Source organism: Molothrus ater, chromosome 3, assembly GCF_012460135.2.
Source record: "Molothrus ater isolate BHLD 08-10-18 breed brown headed cowbird chromosome 3, BPBGC_Mater_1.1, whole genome shotgun sequence".
In the NCBI taxonomy this organism is placed as follows: Eukaryota; Metazoa; Chordata; class Aves; order Passeriformes; family Icteridae; genus Molothrus; species Molothrus ater.
The window spans coordinates 76812811-76833276 of NC_050480.2; the positions used below are offsets into that span (position 1 = coordinate 76812811).

General features: G+C 37.3%; 1 long non-coding RNA gene across 1 annotated transcript in view; it reads left to right on the forward strand.

Moving 5' to 3' along the window:
* The window catches only part of LOC118684537 (uncharacterized), a 122726-nt gene extending 106367 nt beyond the window's left edge, over positions 1–16359 (forward strand). Inside the window, exon 4 of the long non-coding RNA XR_004979859.2 lies at positions 15699–16359. This is a non-coding gene — a long non-coding RNA (uncharacterized LOC118684537). The remainder of the gene's footprint in view (positions 1–15698) is intronic.
* Positions 16360–20466: the final 4107 nt, after the last annotated feature.

Sequence of the window (20466 nt, forward strand, 5' to 3'; positions counted from 1 at the left end):
ACCATTGTTTACATTCTGTCTCTGAGGCCTCTCAGCTTCTCAGAACGAAAAATCCTAAAGAAAGGATTTTTAGTGAAAAGATGTCTGCGACAAGTATACGTGCCCAGATATTTCATTTTTATGTTCTTTATATGTATCACACCACAAGAAAATTATGTTCTTGACATGTTCAAAATTCTATTTAAACTCATGTGTCTGAAAAATTTTAAAAAATCCCTAAACATGTTTTCTTCCTCCATTAAAAATATGCATATTGTTAATGTAAGTTTCACTACTGGTATAGTTCTAAAAAGAGGATTAAATTCTTCTGTAGGTAAGAAAAATGAATATTCACCATTAGTAATCATTTGTGTTTTCTGTACAAATCATAGAAAAAAATTGTAATAGCTTTAAAGATCAGACATCAAGTTAAAAATTATCATAATAAAATACATTTTAAAGCAGCACAATGTTTGTGAACTAAGGAATGTATACTCAAGAAATAACCTATGGACTTTTGTATTCAACATATTTTTCTACAGCTTGTAATTTTTTTCCGTGCCTGAATCTTCCCCACTCCCTTCTTCCAGAAAAGTTTAAAGAAGACATTCTAACTGCTACAGTCCAATAGTGCAAATACTTCAGAATACAGGAAAAAAAACCCACTAAAACAAATACTGCATCCCTACAAAGACAAATGCAGTTATGACTTGCCATTTCTTATGTACTGTTTACATGTGGCTCAATAGCTAAAAGGTAAAAGACATCAGTAATCTCTACTACCTGAAAGCACATGCAAACAGTAAATGGATTTTCTCATCAAGGAAGTGCCGCTGCTGCAAAATTGTTGTTTGACCTCACTGAGGTTATATCAAGCTGTCCAGCCACACTGGAAACTTTCCACATCTTTGCTTTGTTTCCTCACTTTCAGGTTTGTAGTTTGGTGTTACTGGCTTAACCATATTGTAGCCTATATATCACAGACTGCATGGTTTCTGTGACAGTGGCTGGCTGCATTTTTGCCTATATTCTTCGGGTTTTCTTCTTGATTTAGTTTCCTTGGTTTTTTGACAGAGTAGAAGGGTCTTATTGTGACCACAATCCTAGGTAGAGAGATAGAATAAGTACTGCAGAATTTGTCAAGCACACATCCCATGGTTTATGCATATTCTGTGAAGCTGTGGCCATCTGCATCAGAAATGGAGCACAACACATTGCCTGTGAATGTCCCACTGCACATACTCCTCACGAGAGAGTAAAACTCTGCTTTAACTGAAAGGGCACCCCTACTCTGGCTGTGACATTACAGTCAACAGACCTGCATCAGCAAAAGCAACTGCTTCCCATTCCTGTAGGCTTGTGAGAGTGTACAGAAAATTTAGTTATGAACAGAAATGGGAATGAGAAGGAGAAGTGGCCATCAAGACTGTGACAGAGGTTCAGGATTTCTTTGCCTAATTTATGTTCCATAGCAAATTTAATAGAATTTACAGTAGTGATAGCTAGTGTTAAAGAACATGTCTCTCTGAGAGGAGAAAACAAATACTAGCAAGGTCATGAGGATTGCACACAGATCTGTGAATTGAGATCACAAAAGATTGGTTGTTAAGCTTTTAGAAAGGAACCATAAATCATCATTAAGGATCTCGTCTCTTCAATAAGCTGTTCTTAAGGGAAAGAGATGAGTTTGAAAAACTATTGCAAGTGTAGATAAGTGGTAAAAAAAGGTATGTGGAACATGAGTGCATATCTTAGACATACAGGGGAGCTACACATGAAAAGTCAGATTGTGAAGCTAAGTGTGTCTAGGGAATTAGGGTATGTACAACAAAATCAGTAGTGGAAAAACACTGCTTTTGGGAAAGGAAAGCTGCTTCTATTTTTTCCTGAGAAAAAGGGAAAACTGACTCTTTGGAGAATAGTAAATACATGCATAAATTTAAAAAAAAAATCTTTCTTATGTTTAATTTTACATTTTTCTCTGACCTCTAAAATTTTTTTTGTTGACTAGTGTAAGTGTTGAGATGACTTCATTTCTGAGGAGAAAAAAAAGGAAAAAACACCCGTACCTGCCAACAAATACTATAGATTTGTGCATCCTTTCAGTCCTGCTCAAGTGGCTCAGAGAAAAAGGCTTAACATTCTGTCCTGCATGGTGATTGCAGTAGATGAGCAAAGTGGGGAATGAAGCTGAAGGACCTCTCAGAAGATGAGAACAAATAATGCTGGTTATTTATTGTTGGTTACAATGATCTCTGCCAATGTAAAAGTAAAGGTGAAGCCAAGGTTCAGGTAACATTCAAAGAAAGGTTTTATAAATTGAATATGGGCAAAATTGCAAAAAATTTTAATAACCTGATATTAAAAACACCCTATTCTTCTCTGTGATATTATTTTGTATTCTTCAGCTAGAGAAAGATACTTGCTTTTAAATAGCTAAAATTAAGCAATTGATTAATCAATGCCTCATTATTAGACATCTAATAACAAAAACTGTAAATATGTTTTCCTTCATTGTAATTTGTTGCAGTTATTAAACAGATAATATCAATACATACCTGAGTAATTTCAAAAAAGACATAGCTTTTTAAATGGTATTAGGTCATGAAACAGGGAGGAATATAGCATTCAAAATGAAGATATCATTAGAATGTTCAAGTGGATAATTCATCTTGCATGTTTTGTGGGTTTTAAGGTTATAATTGTTTAGTTCTCCCCACAAAAATCAGCAGTACAAAATGTTCTAATAGGTTAATTGCTTCAAAATGCACTTAAATCTGGTTTCCATGGCTCTCCCACTCACAGTCCAGAAAATACTAAAGGTGACAGTACTTGGAGCATTGTTAAAAAAAAAAATAGTAATTTCAGGTAACTTCATTATAGAGGAGGAGGTGGGCAAAAACTCACTGCCAGCTATGTTTTCCAGTCCTGGAAAACTTACCTTGATTTTTTAATGCTCTTTCATGGTGGTTTGCACTTCTTTTTAGTATTCTAAAATCAGATAAATTTAGGGAGGTCTTTAGCTCAATCTCCTGCTCAGGAGTCTTCAGCTCAATCTCCTGCTTAAAGCAGGCTCATTTATGAGATTAGACCAGGCTGCTCAGGGGTTTATCTGGCTGGGTCTTGAAATTTTCAAGGCAGAGAACTGAAAATCATGTCAGGACAAGATCATACTCTGGTAGATCACTGAATCATAGAATGGTTTTGGTTGGGAAAAAACCCTTAAATTTCCCCTAGTTCCAAATCCCCTGCCATTGGCAAGGGCACTTCTCAGTAGACCAAATTGCTTAAAGCCCCATTGAATCTTGTCTTGAACATTTCCAGGGATTGGGCATTCACGGCTTCTATGGCAAAGCGGATCCAGTGCCTCACTACCCCGAGTGTAAAGAATTTCTTCCTTATTTATAATGAAAACCTGCCCCTTTCAGGTTGATGCCATAACCCCTTGTCGTCTTGCTGCACTACTACTAATGTTTTGTGAAAAGTCCCTCTCCAGCTCTCCTCCAGACTCCCTTAAGCTACTGGAAGGTGCCATAAGACCTTCCCTGGGCCTTCTTTTCTTCAGGCTGAACAGCCCCAACTCTCTCAGCCTGTCTCCACAGCAGCAATGCTCCAGCCCTTTGATCATCCTCAAAGCTCTTCCTGGGACTTGCCACAATGGATCTGTGTCCTTCTTATGTTCAGGTGCCCCAAACCTGGATGCAGAACTCCAGGTGGGGTCTCACCAGAGAAGAGGGGTAGAATCACCTCCTTCAGCCTGCTGGCCATGCTTCTTTTGCTACAGCCAAAGGCTGGGCTGGCTTTCTGGGCTGTGAGTATCCATTGCCATCTCAGGTAGAATTTCTTTTCCACCAACATCTCTATTTTCCTCTCCTCAGGGGCTGCTCTCAATCTATTCTCCACCCAGCCTGCATTTGTGCTTGGAATTGCCCTAATCCAGGTGCAGGACCTTGCATGTGGCCTTGTTTAACTTAACGAGGTTATCACGGGCCCAACTCTTCAGCTTGTCTAGGTCTCTCTAGATGGCATCCCTTCCCTCCAGTGTGTTACTGCACCACACAGCTTGGTACTATCAGTGCCCTCAGTCCCACTGTCCATGTTACCAACTATGATGTTAAACAGCTTTTAGGCAATGTCTTGAGACACTGCTATAAAATCCTCTTTGAGCCTTGTGGTGCCGAAAGCTGATCCTTTTTAATTCTTTAGCAATATTTAACATAGTGTGAATGCAAACAGTCAGAGAACAACTAAAGATTCTCTTTTTACTTTTTTTTTTCACTGACAGATAAACATGCAATAGATGTTAAAGTTACATTACCAATTATTCACTTCATTTATTTTGCTGAGATTAAATGTTTGACAGGCCAAAATATGATCTATTCAGCCCAGAAAGCATGGGTAGAATTAAGTAACCCTAGGAAGAAGGCATCGGAAACAGAAGCTTCCTCAGAAGCAAATCCTCCAGTACTTCTTTGTAGCTGAATTATCTTTTATTACATTTTTGTGTCCTTTTTGAGTACACAGTCTATGAATTAAAAGTCTGATAGGTAGACATGATAAGAATCCATATCTTCATATATAAAGGAACCATACTTTGAACCTATGAAAGATGAGAAGATTTGTGTTTAGATGTGATGTTAGGGATATGGTTTAGTGATGGACTTAACAGTGTTAGATTACTGTTTAGACTTAATGATCTCAAAAGATCTTTTCCCACCTAAATGATTACATGATTCGATGTAGTCCTGAGTTCTTTGAAAAATCAAGTTGCAATGATTTCATAGTGGACATCAGGAGATAACGTTTTTGTTCCAAGTTAAAATCTTAATTATTCAACATTGTATAAAAGAAGTTTTCCTGAGGCCTTCTAGAGGCTTTTTCTTCCTAAACCCTTGAGAAGAAGTCTTCCTACACCCTTCTTCCTTAATAGCAGTGCCACAGAAGCATTTATGTTCACATGCATGAGCATTATATTGATATTTCAGTATAACTTGGCATTTATAATTCTATATTTCAGACATGATTTGAATAAGATGCATGAAAAAGATACAAAAACAACATTGAACGAACTTCCTTTAAAGGGAGCAGCAGGAGCATGACTGGTCCACGAGGGAGATGCACAAGGAGCTAAGGGTGACAGGCAGGGCAGGGCAGGGCACAGTTCTGAGCTGTATCAGGTTGATGATGGTGACAAATTCTACCTAGAGTCACAGAGGGCAAGGAAATCATCCATGTCTTGGGGCCACCCATCAGGCAGGTCCAGAGACTGAAAACAATGTGACCAATAGCACTGATCCAAGATCCATTTTGGAAGATCAGCTGGGACAGCAGAAAGCAGGACTGGACACAGTCCAGGTTACAGCATATGCTCACTTTGTTCAAGCCTATCCTTTCATTAAAGAAAAATAAAAGTCTCAAGGAGATGGTCAGGGCCAGTAAGCTTTGGAAGGGCACTCAAGTCCCTGACAAATAGTTGTCTTGTGAGTGCACATCATATTGGCTGACTTCTGACTCGAAAGTAACTGTCATATCTGGCCTGGTGAGAAAGTAGTCGTATTATAATATATCCATATTACTACAGAGTTTTTCAAAATTTATGAAAACACTGGAATTAAGATGAAGATGAATTAGTGATGCTAATGATGATATTTGCTAACTACAGAATACCAAACCTGTAAATATTTTTTTTTCCTGGAATTGATTTCTTAAGATGATATTTAAATGAAGTCAAGTTTCTTTTTCTTCTTTTCCCCCTTTTGTTTTGTCCCCTCATTTTTCTGCGGCCTTCTCTTCCCCACCCCCTCCCCCAGTCTTGTGTTCTGTAGGCAATTAAGTTTTGAAACTGAAAAAAACAAGCGAAAGGAAATTATAGCCTCCAGGAACCAGCTGTGATCTTCACATCATCTGAAAATACAAGATGAGAAATGTGTCCAAGAAGGAGGTTTTGATTTTGTAAAATCTCTGATTCTTGTTTTTAAAGAAACAGCTAAAACTTCTAAAAACTTCACACCTTTATTCTGTTTTAAGTGTCCCTTTATATGGGGCTGAGGAGTATCAGATGAGAGGAAAGAACTTCTTTAATCTTCAGTATAAGAAAGAAGATGCAGAGAGGGAGGGTTGTGGATTGAACTTCACTGGTCTCCAGGTGTCCACCAATCCACTCTATCACATCCCCTCCTTAAGAGGATGGAGGAGAAAAATGATGAAATATTTGTGGGTCAAGATAAGAACAGGGAGAGCACTTAGCAATTACCATCATAGGCAAAACAAAATTGACTTGGGGAAATCAATTTCTTACCAATCAAACAGAATAAGTTATGGATAAATAAGAACAAATTTTTAAAAATTGCACCTCCTTCCTGCCTTCTTCATAGGCTCAACTTCCCTCTTGACTTTTCAACCTCCTTCCTTCAAGCAGCAGTAGGGACAGGTTGTGGTCATTGCAGCCAGTTCATCACATGTTTTTGCTGCTCCTTTCTTCTCATGTTCTTCCCCTGTTCCAGTACGGAGTCTCTCCCATCTGAGACAGTCCTTCATGGCTTTTTCTGACATGAGTCCTTCCCATGAGCTTCAGTTCTTTGGGAACTGCTCCAGTGTGTGTTCTTTCCATGGTGTGCAGCCCTTCAGGAACTAACTGCTCCAGTATGGGTTGTGGAGACCCTGAGAGGCATTCCCTGGGTTAGGGAGACACAAGAAGCTTCCCTCAAAAGCTGTTAGACCCCATTGGCTCCTTCCCCTGTCCCAATGTCCCTGAGCCACTCCCTCCCTATTCCTCCACTGGCCCTCATTTTTGTACTGCCCCAACACCGCTGTTCAGCCCCTATCTCTCCATACAGAAACCTGGACTCTCCCCATGAGTCTTGCTTTTTGGACCCTGAACATCTTACCACTCAGCTGAATTAAACATCTGTGGATACCATGCAAAGGCTCTTTTTGCTTCCTTACCCTGGACTTTACTAGCAGCTATCTCAGCTGCAACAGTGGGTCCTGTCAGGAGACCTGCCCTAGCATGGGCTCCTCTCCATGGAGCCATAGGTCCTGTCAGCAACAAGTTCCTATGCAAGCTTTCCATGGGGTAACACCTTCCTTCAGGATACAATCTGCTTCAGCATGGAGTCCTTCATGGTCAGCAGGAGGGCAACCTGTGTTACTATGGGCTGCCGGGAAATCTCTGCTCTCACACCTGGAGCAGTCCCTCCCCCTCCTCCTACACTGACCTCGGCATCTTCAGTTTTTTTTGACTCACATATTTTCCTACTGCATAGCTATTTAATACTTTCTTGAATATGTAATCACACAGACACTACCAATGTTTCTGACTGGCTCAGCTCTGGCCCGCATCAGGGTCATCTTGTACCTGGCTGGAACTGTTTCTGTCCAGCATGGAAACAAGTTATGGCATCTTCTCACTGAAGTCACCTCTACAGTTTCCCACCTGGAAAAGCTTGCCATGAAAAAACAGTAAGACATATTGTCTCAATAAAAATATTAAGGCTGGATGACTCGTACTATTTCTGGAGAACCTTTCATAATTCTAAATACTGGCAATCAAAAAATATTTCACTTTCTTAAACCTCCTCCTAACATTTATGATTTCATATATTTCTTATTCTCCTGAAGTATCTAGTTTTGTAGTGGAACTAATTTATAAACCTTGTTTCCCTGTCCTTTTTTTACAGCTTTTCCTGTTTCAAGCTTTTCTCAAATAGAGCATTCTAAGTGGCAAAACAAGTTCTGTTCGACAAAGAGCAATACCACTGATCATGCTCTACACAGAGCATAAATTGATTAAAAAAAGATGGAACTGTACTATAGAAAGCATTAATAATTTTTTGAATTAGTGATGGAGGAGACCCATCTGGGTGTGCGTGAACCATATCACCTCAACATCATCTGTAATAAAAGATTTTGACTGATGTCATGCATATGGATGAAATAAACAGGTGATGTTTCCTAGAAGAAAAGATCAAGATGTCAAGCGAAAACAGAGTAAGAACAAGAGGCCAAATGTAACATACAGGAACATTAACAGAGTAGTAAAAATTCAAATCTTAATGTTTGTGCAAACGATACTTGCAGAAACACCTCAAGAATAACACATCAGTTTTCACTGCTGGCTGCTGGTCAGTACCCAGAATGGTAACACTAAAACAAAATCAGATTTTTCCAACTTTTCCTTAGCCCTACTCTTGAACATCAAGCAGTGCCTTCTGTTACAGGACAGATCCTGTAACTGTCTCAACTTAGGGCCGGAAAAGAAGGAACATAAAACTTGCAGGGTAAGTGCATTTAGATTGTCTTTCTCTAGAAATGTGCTCTATTTTAGCTGGCTTCAAAGCAGTGGATTTCCTGATACGGACATTCCATACCCCCACAGACATGTGCATTTACAGAAACATACTACATTAAAATGAAAGGTTGCATATACCATCTCAAACTTGTCATGATGAAGACTTGCTTTTGCTCATTCCTGTTCTGTAGGATTTTTAAGGCTGTGGCTAAACTTTGTTGACATATTTCAAAATGATAAATTTAATTATATTTTTACCATTTAAAAATGTTTTTGATACTAAGTGGCATTCCTATAGAGTGTAAAAATATATTAATGTATCTTCCTCTCCTCCCTTTGATCTATGCTATATCGTTCATCACCAAATGTTATTATTTGCCACATAATTGGCATGCCAAATAGACCTAGTTTGGATTTTTTTTTTTTCTGAAAGATAGTAATTTTGAAGGGAGCATAAAGAATATTAGCCTGGAGAGTTAAATTATTGAAAAAGCTATAACCAACTGACAATGGAACCTTTTATTGCTAAATACCAAGAAGGTCTCATAGGCAGTGTGTGATAAATATGAATCCTTCAGGATATACAAAGCAAACCTGAGAAACAGATTGACAAGACTGAGCTTGATAAAGAGTAAGTAATAAAACTGATAAAGAGTGAATCAAGCTAAAAGAATTTGATACCATGTTCCTAACTACCTTCCAATAATAAGTATCAAAAATGGAAGTGGAAATGAGGATTTTTAAACATAATGCTTTAAGAAAAACACAGTAATACTCTGCTAAAAGACATGAAATAAAATTTATATATTGAAAAACAGTTATCTGTGTATACATGATGAAAGATTTCAAAAATTCGAGAAAATTTGTGAGTCTAAACACTTAACAGAATTTTAGGATTACTTTGAAGAAAGTAATGGAGACATGACATAAAAAATGCAAGTTACACAAAATTATTTCAGTGGTAAATAAGCTTTCACAGAAATTAATGAGATTTTTAATTGACTTCCAAAAAATAAAGATAAAATTCCCAGTGGAATTTTAACAAGGTCATTGCTTTCACTACAAAATTATAAAGCATTTGACATCTAGGTATTTGAAAACCTGAAACCTCTTAGCACTTGTTAGGCAGTCTTTCATGGATTCTGGGACACAGACACGTGACTGCAAAGTTCATGTGACACGAGTAGGTGGCAGTGCACCCACTTCTGAGCCATACTTGCTTTAGAGCAATAATACTCACCAAAAAAAAAATGTCCTCATATCCTGGTTCATCTAAATTCTCAAGGTTTATTACAGGTCATCAACAGATTAAGTGGACACTTTCTTAAAGCATCAGTTCTATGGAAAACTGGATTCATAAACATTCAAGAGCACATAAAAAAATATGCACAGTTGAAAACCTCTGTGCATTTTTCAGCTTATTTCCCCTTGTTCAAACAAACCTGCTTGACTCCATATCCATTTCTTGCTATGTTGATGGTTCCAAACTGGAAGACTGGTATTTCTCTCTCTCCCAGCACAGAGCCTTTGCCATCTGTCTAATAGTCTTTCTGTTCCTTATATAATTTCTGTATTTTTTTTTCTCCTCTTCATCAATTGTCAGTGAGACAACCCTAATTTACAAAAAAACCTGCAAAACCCCCCCAAAAAACCAAACAAAACCAACAAACCACCCTCACCTATCTGCTTTATCAGAAAAGCACAAATACTGTTATTATTTATTAAAGATTAGATATTTTAGCTACAGAACCACAGAATCGTTTAGATTGGAAAAGACCCCCTATGATCATTGGTTCCAACCTTTGACCGATCAACTCCACTTAGTGTCACATCCAGTCATTTCTTGAACACCTCCAGGGATGGTGACCCATCACCTCCCCGGGCAGTTGGTTCCAATTCTTGGCAAGCCTTTCAGTGAAGGAATTCTTCCTAGTGACCGAGCTGAACCTCCCTTGGCACAGCTTGAGGCCATTTACTCTTGTGCCACCACTGGGAGAAGAGCCCTGCCTCCACCCAGTTACAACCTCCTTTCAGGGAGTTGCAGAGTGAAAAGGTCTCCCCTGAGCCTCCTTTTCTCCAGGCTAAACATCCCCAGCTCCCTCAGCTGCTCCTCATATGACCCTTGCTCCAGACCCTTCACCAACTCTGTTGGTGGACTTAGTACCTCAATGTCTTTCTTGTCATGAGGGGCCCAAAACTGGGCACAGGACTTGAGGTGTGGCCTCACAGTGCCAAGTACAGGAGGATGATCCTGCCCTGGTCCTGCTGGCCACACTATTGCTGATAGAGGCCAGGATGCCATTGGCCTTCTTGGCAACCTGGGCACACAATGGCTTGTGTTCAACTGCTGTTGACCACCACCCCCAGGTCCTTTTCCACTGAGCCGCTTTGCAGACACTCTTCCTCAGACCTTTAGCACTGCAGAGGTTGTTGATAGCAATATTCATGGGGGACTTTGTTAAATTAAACAAGGGCTCTCAGATCTGGTTAAATACTAGGTATATAAGGATTTTGTCAGTGTGTCACATTCAAAATACAATGTATAGTCTAAAGTATAAAAAGAAAATTCCCAGTCTGAAATACAAATTATGCATCCTAAATGGTTCTCAAAGTCATGCCAATGGAGGCTGCTTTTTTTCTTTTTAATTTTCTTTTCTTTTTTTTTTTCTCTAAAACTAATTAAATTTTAATATGTAAACCCCAAGATTTTACTTGGCTCATAAATTTCTGTTTCATCAGTTGGCTAATGGTGAAAATATCGTATTTCTCCTACTCATCAAAGGTTTACAGGTGAAGTATTTTAAATAAAATTTGTATTTTCAAAATGTCATTAAGAACTGCAGAAATTAAACCCATTCTAAGGGCTATCTCAGAAATTTTAGTGTTATCTTTCCCCACTTTGAATAAAATTATTATAATTTTTTTCTGTCCTCAGAAGTAAAATAGAGAAATATTTCTTCTCTCAGGCTCACCTAATCATGCAACTTTTGTTTATCTCAGTCAAGTCTCTGTTCTTTACCTCAGCTACTGAATTAAATGTGCTGCTGTGGCATAACTGTTCCCTCTTTTAAGTTGTGTTATAATATTTTAATGTTTGATTTTTCAGACCCTAGAAAAAGTTCTTGCTTTTGAGGCCAAAAATGAGCATGCCCATGTTTTAATGATTTAATTTAAATGTAAATGAAAATTTTTAGTATAAATGTTTTTACTTCCTAGGACTTATCAGGCCCAGATAAAAGAAAAAGTGAAAGGGAGTATGTTTATCCTTGGATAAAGAAATCTTCAAAACTAAAAACTGAAGTTTCTAACAATTTGTATATTTCTTTAAAACTATTTAAGAAAATGGTTATAAAATAGGTCATAAGGACAAACCTGTTACCAGTTACTATTTCTGTCAAAGTAAGAAATATTTCCAGTTCAGACAATTTGAAATCTGTTTGAAGTATTTCTTTAATTCTACAAATATAAGTATTTTATACTTCTAGTGAACCATTCAAACCAAACAGAAGTGGTGGAGGGTATGGACTAAGGCCTACTTTTGTTATTGTGAATTGGTACATTGTATCTTAAACTGGGCTGCTTTTTCGTGTTTCTCAGGCTTTATACTTATGTCAGAAAGCACAATGCTTTGTCCAAAAAGGCCTTTGAATTCGTGATAAGTTAAAGAATGACAAAAAAAAGACTTAATGACAACCACCTAAATACTTTGACAATTCTACTTAAAACCATTAGCTAGATAATGTGAAATCAGACAGAAATGGAAAATTCACACTTTACAGCCCTTTTACTGTATACTGATAAAAAGAAATATATATTTATGTAAAGTGCTAAAGCACAAACAAAGCATCTGAAGGAATATTGTCCTAGATAACAATTTTCAATATAGCTAGAAGGCTATTTTTTTAAGCTTTGCATATCTGATATTACCAGATGACTAAATATTGATTAGAATGCCTTCTTTTTAAATCCTTTTCATATCTGAAATCGTTTTTCCTGGAGGTTTCTGTTTCCTTAGAATCTCCTTTCAAAATCAGTATTGCAATACTGGTTAGAGTGACATTATAATCTTGAAAGTGACTGCCACCTTCTTAATCAATAAATCTACTCTTCAACTCTTATCTGCTTAGTCACAAGAATGAATTTTTAAAACTTCTTTAGCCATGCTGTGCTAACAGACTTTATGTGTGATGGATTGGATTTTTGCCTCATGGTGTCTATCAGGTGAATTATTTCCTAAGTTTTGCCTCCAAAAACAAGCTCCAGCTGACTGGACTTTACCTCCAGCTTACCTCTGCAAGTCCCACTACTTCAAATAATAAGTTTGTGGATGAAGTCTGACAGGATTCTTAAAAATGCACTTATCACAAAGTACGTGACATTTTCTAATGGAAAAATTTGTGCTGGTTTTAGATTACCAAAAGATGTATTATATATCCTTACAAGTTTCACTTTGTGCTTAGCTTATTATCCTTGTAGCATCAGGAGATTTCCTGTCTACCAGAAAAAAAGCCTGCTAGTATCCAACGGAAAAAAAATGCAATTGTAATTTCTAACTTAATTTTGAGGTTCAAAAGAGAGTAAATGTCTGCTTAATAGTTTAAATGTCTGAATGGTTAATTAAACTACTATATTATTATTGTTGTTGTGGCTATTATTATTATTATTATTATTATTATTATTATTATCATTATTATTGCGTTTTTAAGCAAAAATACCCATTCCACTTCAGGTGAGAATTAATGCAGGGGAATTCTAAAATCTCTGACATAAAATCATAGAATTGTAGAATAGCTTGTGTTGCAAGGTACCTTTGAAGGTCACCTAGTCCAGCAATCCTTCAGTGAGCAGGCAGTACTTTTAACTATATCACATTGCTCAGAATCCCATCAAACCTGACCTTAAATGTTTCCAGAGATGGAGAATCTGCCACCTTTTGGGGTAACATCCTCATTGTGAAATTTATTCCTTCTATTCAGTCTAAATCTATCTTTTTTTATTTTAAAAAATTGCCCCTTGTCCTATTGCAACAGGCCTGATTAAAAAGTCTGTCTCCCTCTTTCTTACAGGTCCCCTTTATGTACTGAAAGACCAAAATAATGTCTCCCCATTGCCTTCTCTTCTCCAGGCTGGACAATCCCAATTCTCTCAGCCTCTTTTCAAAGGAGACATGCTCCAGCTGGCCCTCCTTTGGACCAGCTCCAACAGCTCCTTGTCCTTCCTGTGCTGGGGACTCCAGAGCTGGCAGAGCAGAGGGGCAGAATCCCTTCTCTCACCTGCTGCCCACGGAGCTTTGGATGCAGCCCAGGGCACGTTTGGCTTTCCAAGCTGCACAGGCACATGGCTGGGGTATGAGCACCTGGACATGACCCAGATGGGGTCGTGACCCATGGCTGGGTCATGTCCAGCTGCTTATCCCCCACACACCCAGATCCCTCTTGGGAGGGCTGCTCTCATTCCCTTCATCCCCCAGCCTGGGCTGATGCCAGGCCTTGCCTTGATCCTGCACGGCGCTTTGTTGAACCACATGACGTTCCCATGGTCTCACCTCTCGAGCTTGTCCAGGCCCTTCTGAATGGCATCCTGTCTCTCAGGGGGGTCATCCTGTCCCTCAGGAATGTCAAAACCACAAGTCAATTTGGTGTCACCTGTCAGCTTGCTGAAGGTACGTTTCATCCCACTGTCTGTGTCACGGATGAGGGTGTTGAATAGCACTTGTCCCCCTGAAGGACATCACTTGTCACTGATCTCCATGAGGACATTAGGTCATGGAGCACTGCCTCTTGATGTGTCCAACTAACCAATTCCTAATCCTCCAAACAGTCTAAATTTATTTCTATCCAATTTGGAGAGAAGGATGTGGTAGGAGGAACATGTCAAAAGCTTTACAGAAGTCCAGATAAATCACATCTGATAAATCATACCCTTTGTCCACTGATGTAGTCACCCCATCATAGAAGGCTGCTGGCTTGGCCAGGTCAAACTTGTCCTTAGTGAAGCTGTGCTGGCTGTCCCAAACCATCTTGCTGCCTTCCATATGCCCTAGAGTAGCTTCTAGGAAAATCTGTTCCACGGGAAGCAACATCTTAAAAATACCCAGATTTTTGTGCTAAAACTAAGACATTTTTTGTTTGATTATTTACTGCCCTTTTCATATAAAGTCAGATGCTAGAGGACTAATAGCTATGCATCAATTTCATCCACTAGACTTTGTGAATTCTAATTCTATATATTGCGGAGTAAGTATAAGATTGCCATTTATTTCAGGATTATAATCCTTCCTTCCTTCCTTCCTTCCTTCCTTCCTTCCTTCCTTCCTTCCTTCCTTCCTTCCTTCCTTCCTTCCTTCCTTCCTTCCTTCCTTCCTTCCTTCCTTCCTTCCTTCCTTCCTTCCTTCCTTCCTTCCTTCCTTCCTTGGAATTGCTTGGAGTACAGACTTCCTTGGAATTGCTTGGAATGCACAGTCAGCCTTGCTACTGGTTAAAAGTGCAAACAACAACATGAGCCAGGAAAACAGCCATGACCAGATGGGCTCCAGCACACAGGCAGAAGGAATTGCCAGGTCCAGGTGTCTGGGGAATTTGGCAGCTACCCATAATGTTCTTCATGGTGTAAAGTTCTCTCTGCCACAATGATATGAATTTGGGAGAAGCATTTTAATTAAGTTCTCTGATAGAGTCAGAGGTATGGAGAAAGCAGGAACATGTGTGTGACTTACACTCAGAAGATCTTATATATAAGTTTATGGCTAAAAAAAAGTAACTTTCAAAAGAAAGAGTTTTCTTCAAATCCTTTTTTATTTTTAGTTGTTTTGCAAGCTTTTAAAAATGATCTGTTACTATGTTGTTACAAAACTGTTTTATAGTTTTTATTGCAAGTTGTCAAGAGCATAAGAGGTCTACTTTAGGACCACCAATTCCAGTGTTGAGAGAGACATACAGCAGCCTTTTTTCCCAGGATAAAACTGTAGTTTCTAAATTAAGGGGTCTAAATTCTCTGTTTGAAACTGTCTTGTTTTTGGTGATCAAACCAAATAATTTCCTTTCTAATTTAAGCTTTACTTTACAAAGTATTTTAAATTTCCTTTCAAAATCTTTTCCAAATGTTCATATGAAAAGAGAGGAAGAGGGAAGCAAAACAGACATAAAGATATACAGTAACATGATGGAAGTGGTCTAAAAATCATTTGATAATTGTGCTCCACTTTCAGATTGCAATTGTAAGTGGAAATTGTTTTCACGTAGAAAAGCATATGGACCTTGGAGATACTGAGAAGAATGTTAAAACCGAGTCCAGTGTTTTGCAGGGAACTAAAGAGAAAAAAAACCCTTAATTAAAAAAAAAAAACCCACAGATCAGAATTTAAAAAATATATATTATGTAGTCTTTCAGGCTAATGAGATGGCTGAACCAACTGGTTTTCTGTTACCAGGTCATTGGAGAGCAGAAATGGGACAATGGAATGCACTGTTCAGATGAATGAGAGAACATTTGCATTGAAAACACCTTCAGCCTGAGATTTATAAAATGGGAGGCTTGCCATGGATAAAAAACCATCATCCAAGAATTATGTTGAACCTGGATTGCCTTGAGGGAAACACATTCTAATACAGACAGCTGAGTCTTCAGGACAAAACTCTTAATCTGAGACAGTTTTATTAATTGAATTGTTTGTCTGTGTGCTTGTTTGTTTGTGTGTTAGTTTGTTTGTTTAATTAACAGTAGTTAGTAGAATAAATTTCTGTTTTCTTTCACTCTAATAATTTTTGTTACGAAATCTGGTACAAAACTGAGACAAATGTAGGAGTTGCTACAAACTTACCTGTGAAATATAGCTAACAGCAAACCTTTGCAGTCATTGCAATAATGTAGATTCAACAGAGTTTCTTGATGAGATATCATATGGAAAAACAGCTATCTAAGACACACATGTTCTGGCAACTGAAGGCACCTCTCTTTATGCGTCTAGGAGGACTTTTGCCTTCTTTGAAATGAACACAATGTATTATGGCCTGTTCTTAGAGTGAGATTGGCTGAAATAGCAGTGAGGTCATAATAATTGCATATAAATAAAAATATCTAAGAAATTCTGAGTTATGGCATTCTTTTTTCAATAAAATGTGTGTATGTGTGTGAGCAGAAGCACCAAATAAATGTTGTTTCAATACCTGATAAAAAAGTAAATAGATGAAAGGGGTGCTACATTTATAAATGTATATAACACCTTTATGCAAGATTTTACCTTATATCCTTTAATCTCTCCATTAAAAAGCAAACTAACAATCAATATAATGTTTTAGGATTTCTGCTCACCTGCAGTCATTTCCCATTTTCCCATGAAAGTGCATTTTCAATGCATTAACTTAGAGACTTATGTTTTTGCAAAAGAAAAACTTTGATTACAGGAAATATCAATGATTCTCAGAAGCTGGAATAATAAAACCAACCTATCATTTCCTGCTCTGCTAGGAATGCCTTTGAACCCAGCATAGACTAACGCAATAATGAATAATTTTCAGTACATTTTTTCAGCTGTTTAAGTTTGGATTCCACTTAGTGTAAGACTTCTAGTTTTTGACATCAGTTGTTGTCCCTAAATGGCAGCAATTGATTTTATAGTAAGCAGAATTCCTTTTTCCAAAATATAAAGAGTTCAGAATTTAAAGGACAGAGGAAGCATGGGTACATTTATTCTTTTCTACTGGCCAATATATCCTGCAAAGACAATTTATCACAAACACTTATCAAGTTATGGCCTATCTACAGAATGAAGAGCATTATGTCATTCCTTCTTGTCAGGATCCATGAAAAGTAGGCTGCAACACTAACAGCAACTATGTTTACTACAACAGATTCAAGTAATCTATTTAGCTTATTTCCCCATGCCCAAAACTACTTGAGTTACTGTCCATAGTAAATGTCCCTCTCCTTGGAAGAGAAAGGAAGTAGGTATTAAATGTCTCATTTTTTAGAGTTAAATTTAGGTATGATTAATCACCATTCAATACTTTTGACCAAATCCATATGGGAAAATTGTTTTAGAAACCAAAATAGAGTCTTAAAGGTCCTGTTCTACAATTATTTGCTGAAGTTAAGAATTATAATTATTTGCACAACGCTTCTGTAAAGTCTAACAATTATTTCAGGTACACTACTGTGATGCACTATTTTATATTATCTTTTTAACCTTAGGAAAGTAAAGAAAATGGATACACATTTTTGTGACTAATATCCAAACCTGAATATAAATGATGGGGTTTTGTCTTGATATAGCATATTTAAATTTAGACAGACATGTACAGTAGTGTTGATAAACTATAAACTGCTGTAACATGTTTTTAATGTAGTCAGAACAATTGCTCCATCAGAGAGAATAAGAAAATCTATTTCTTTCATAAAGGGAATACATCTTGAATCTGAACACGCTAACCCAGGCAGCTGCCTTCACTTTTACAGCTGAAATTAGAAAATAAATCAATATATCATCCTTCAACTGGCAAGTGTATTGTAGACATTTATAATGAGCATCTACTGAAAAGAAGAATATTATTGTACTTCATTTCTATTTAAGACATTTACTTTGGCAATAAAATAAGAATTGCAAAGCTTTTGTCAAACACGGAAATAAAAGATTTTGGTCTACATTAAAAACATATTAGACAAAGATCAGGAAATGCGCCTTTTACCTTACAGATTAACATACCTGTAACCTCCAAAGTCCAAAAAGAGTCTTGAAATCTATTTTTATCGGACTAGCTGCCAAGACTAAAAATCAATCCACCCAAAAGATGAACATTTCTTTTTGCAAGTGATGCTGTGCCACTTTGAGCCATGACATATCAGGAAGGTCTCACAACTTAGAGAAAATAGATCAGTACAGAAGTACAGGTGGGGTGAACCTGGAAGAAAACGCTTTCCTTTAATAAATAAATAAATAAATACATACATAAATTAATCCATCTAGTCATAGTGTTTTACTAATGCCTTTTTTCACAACTTTGACATTAGTTTTCTTTGGAGTTTGGGGTTGTGATTTTTTTTATTTTGGTTTGGTTTTAGTTTTAAGGTTTCTTTTTGGTATAGTACCTTGAATAAGGAGATGGCAGGTAATTTAAAGGTGGAAAACTTACCTGGGACTGATCTATGAAATGCCCTATAAAATGCATATACACACAGGGGCATGCAAATATAATGCGGAGCAAAGAGGCAGTTGGGTGCCTTTTTGAGAGGTGAGACCTGATCTAGCTGCATCCATGGTGTAATTCCATATGTATATACTGTGGTTTAACCTGGCAGGCAGCTGGAAACCACAAGGCCATTAATTCATACCCTCATGATGGGATAGGGGAGGGAACTGAATAAAAAGCAAAACAGGTAATTGAGATAAATACAGTGGAACAGGACAGAAAATGAAGAAAACAAAATAATGATAAAAGAATCTGCAAACAAGAGATGCACAATGCAATTGCCCACCACAGGCTGCCAGATGCTCAGTGCAGCCTTGAGCAGTGGTTGCCATACCCTGGCCAACCACTCAGAGGTGGTTTTCCTCAGCGTGATAGCACATAGAATGGAACATCCCTTTGGCCAGTCTGGGTCAGCTGTCACAACTGCATCCCCTCCCAGCTGCTTGTGGACATCTGACAGGACAAATGGCAGCATATGAGAAGCTGAAAACACCTTGACAAAGTGTAAGTTAAACATCAGTATTCTATTGGTATATTCATATCCTAAATCCAAAGCACAGCACTATACTATTATGGCTACTAGGAATAAATTTAACTTTACCCCAGTCAAATGCAGTACAATATACTTCCAAATTTCTGTTCATAGAAAAGAGTGAAGTGACCTTCATAGTCTCTCTCAAGCTCAAATTCTTCAGATCCTTAGGAAGCTGGACAGAAAAGAAGATGGGATTGTGTAAACAGTTATACAGAATATCTCTGAACAAAGAAGAAACTGTCGCTGGTTTTGGTTTGGTGGGATTTTTTTTCTCATTGAGTGCTTCTTTATTCTGATTGTCATTAAAGGCACTACTCTTCTACAAGAATCACCCAAAGGAGGATCCTACAACGCTTATTTTGCTAAATATCTACAAGAATTTCTTTGGCAAAAGGTGTAACAAGAAACATAGCAAAGTAGTTCTGTTTCTTAGATCCTGTTTCTGCCTTTTTCTGATGGAAGATTGATTCTGATGAGGTAGAATTTTATTATTATTATTATTATTATTATTATTATTATTATTATTATTATTATTATTATTACTAAATAATTAATATTTTCAGATACATAGGTGAGGAGTTCTCATGGGCTGACATATTGCAGAGGGTCCAAAAATATATTTTTACAAACTACTTAGGTGTAATTTGTTTCCTTAGCAGACAACCTCAAAAGATTTCTTTTTTAGTGTTCATTTGTACACTTTTATGGTAACTAAAGTTGGAGAGTCAAAGGTGCTGGTTTACAATCTCACTAGTCATCACACATTTTATTTGCATTACAAATAGTTTGATCTGAAGAAATTAGTGCATGTTAAATATAAATGATTAAACATGTAACAACTCTATTTTAAATGTAGATTGTGAATTGACAATATTTTTCCCCTCAGATAGTTGCAGTTTAAGAAATTATTATAAAATTTCCCCAAAATTAAGTAATTTGTCATGAATTTACAAATGCAATATCTGACAGCACCACATCCTGTTACATTATCCATTACTTCCAATCAAAATTCTCTTTTCTGAGTTTTTACATATTTACAATCTATTTTTTTCTCAATGATGTTCTTCATTTTTAGCCATGTAAGTTTAATTTTAAAGAGGTGTCCTTTTTTAGGTGTTCTGATGAACTTTTTGTATTGCTACAATAATCTAATTTGCCAGCATTCGTAAACTTCTTCAGCAGAAAGGTTTTCCTTAATTTAATTCAGTACTGATATGTCAACTTTAATTTTTACTCTGCTTCTCAAAGCCGATGAGAAGAAAATTCTTTAACAACCCCAGGTACTTAGCTCATACTAATAAAACGTCTTCTCCTTCCCTGCAGGGACAGATTTAATATTTATTACTCCACTGACTCTACCACGTGCAGTAAGTATAATGTCCACTTTTTCTGAGCCATGAAAGAGTTCAGCAGCAGTTCAGAGAATTCCCTGCATCATTTTACTATTACTAACATCACACTTATTTGCATTAAAAATA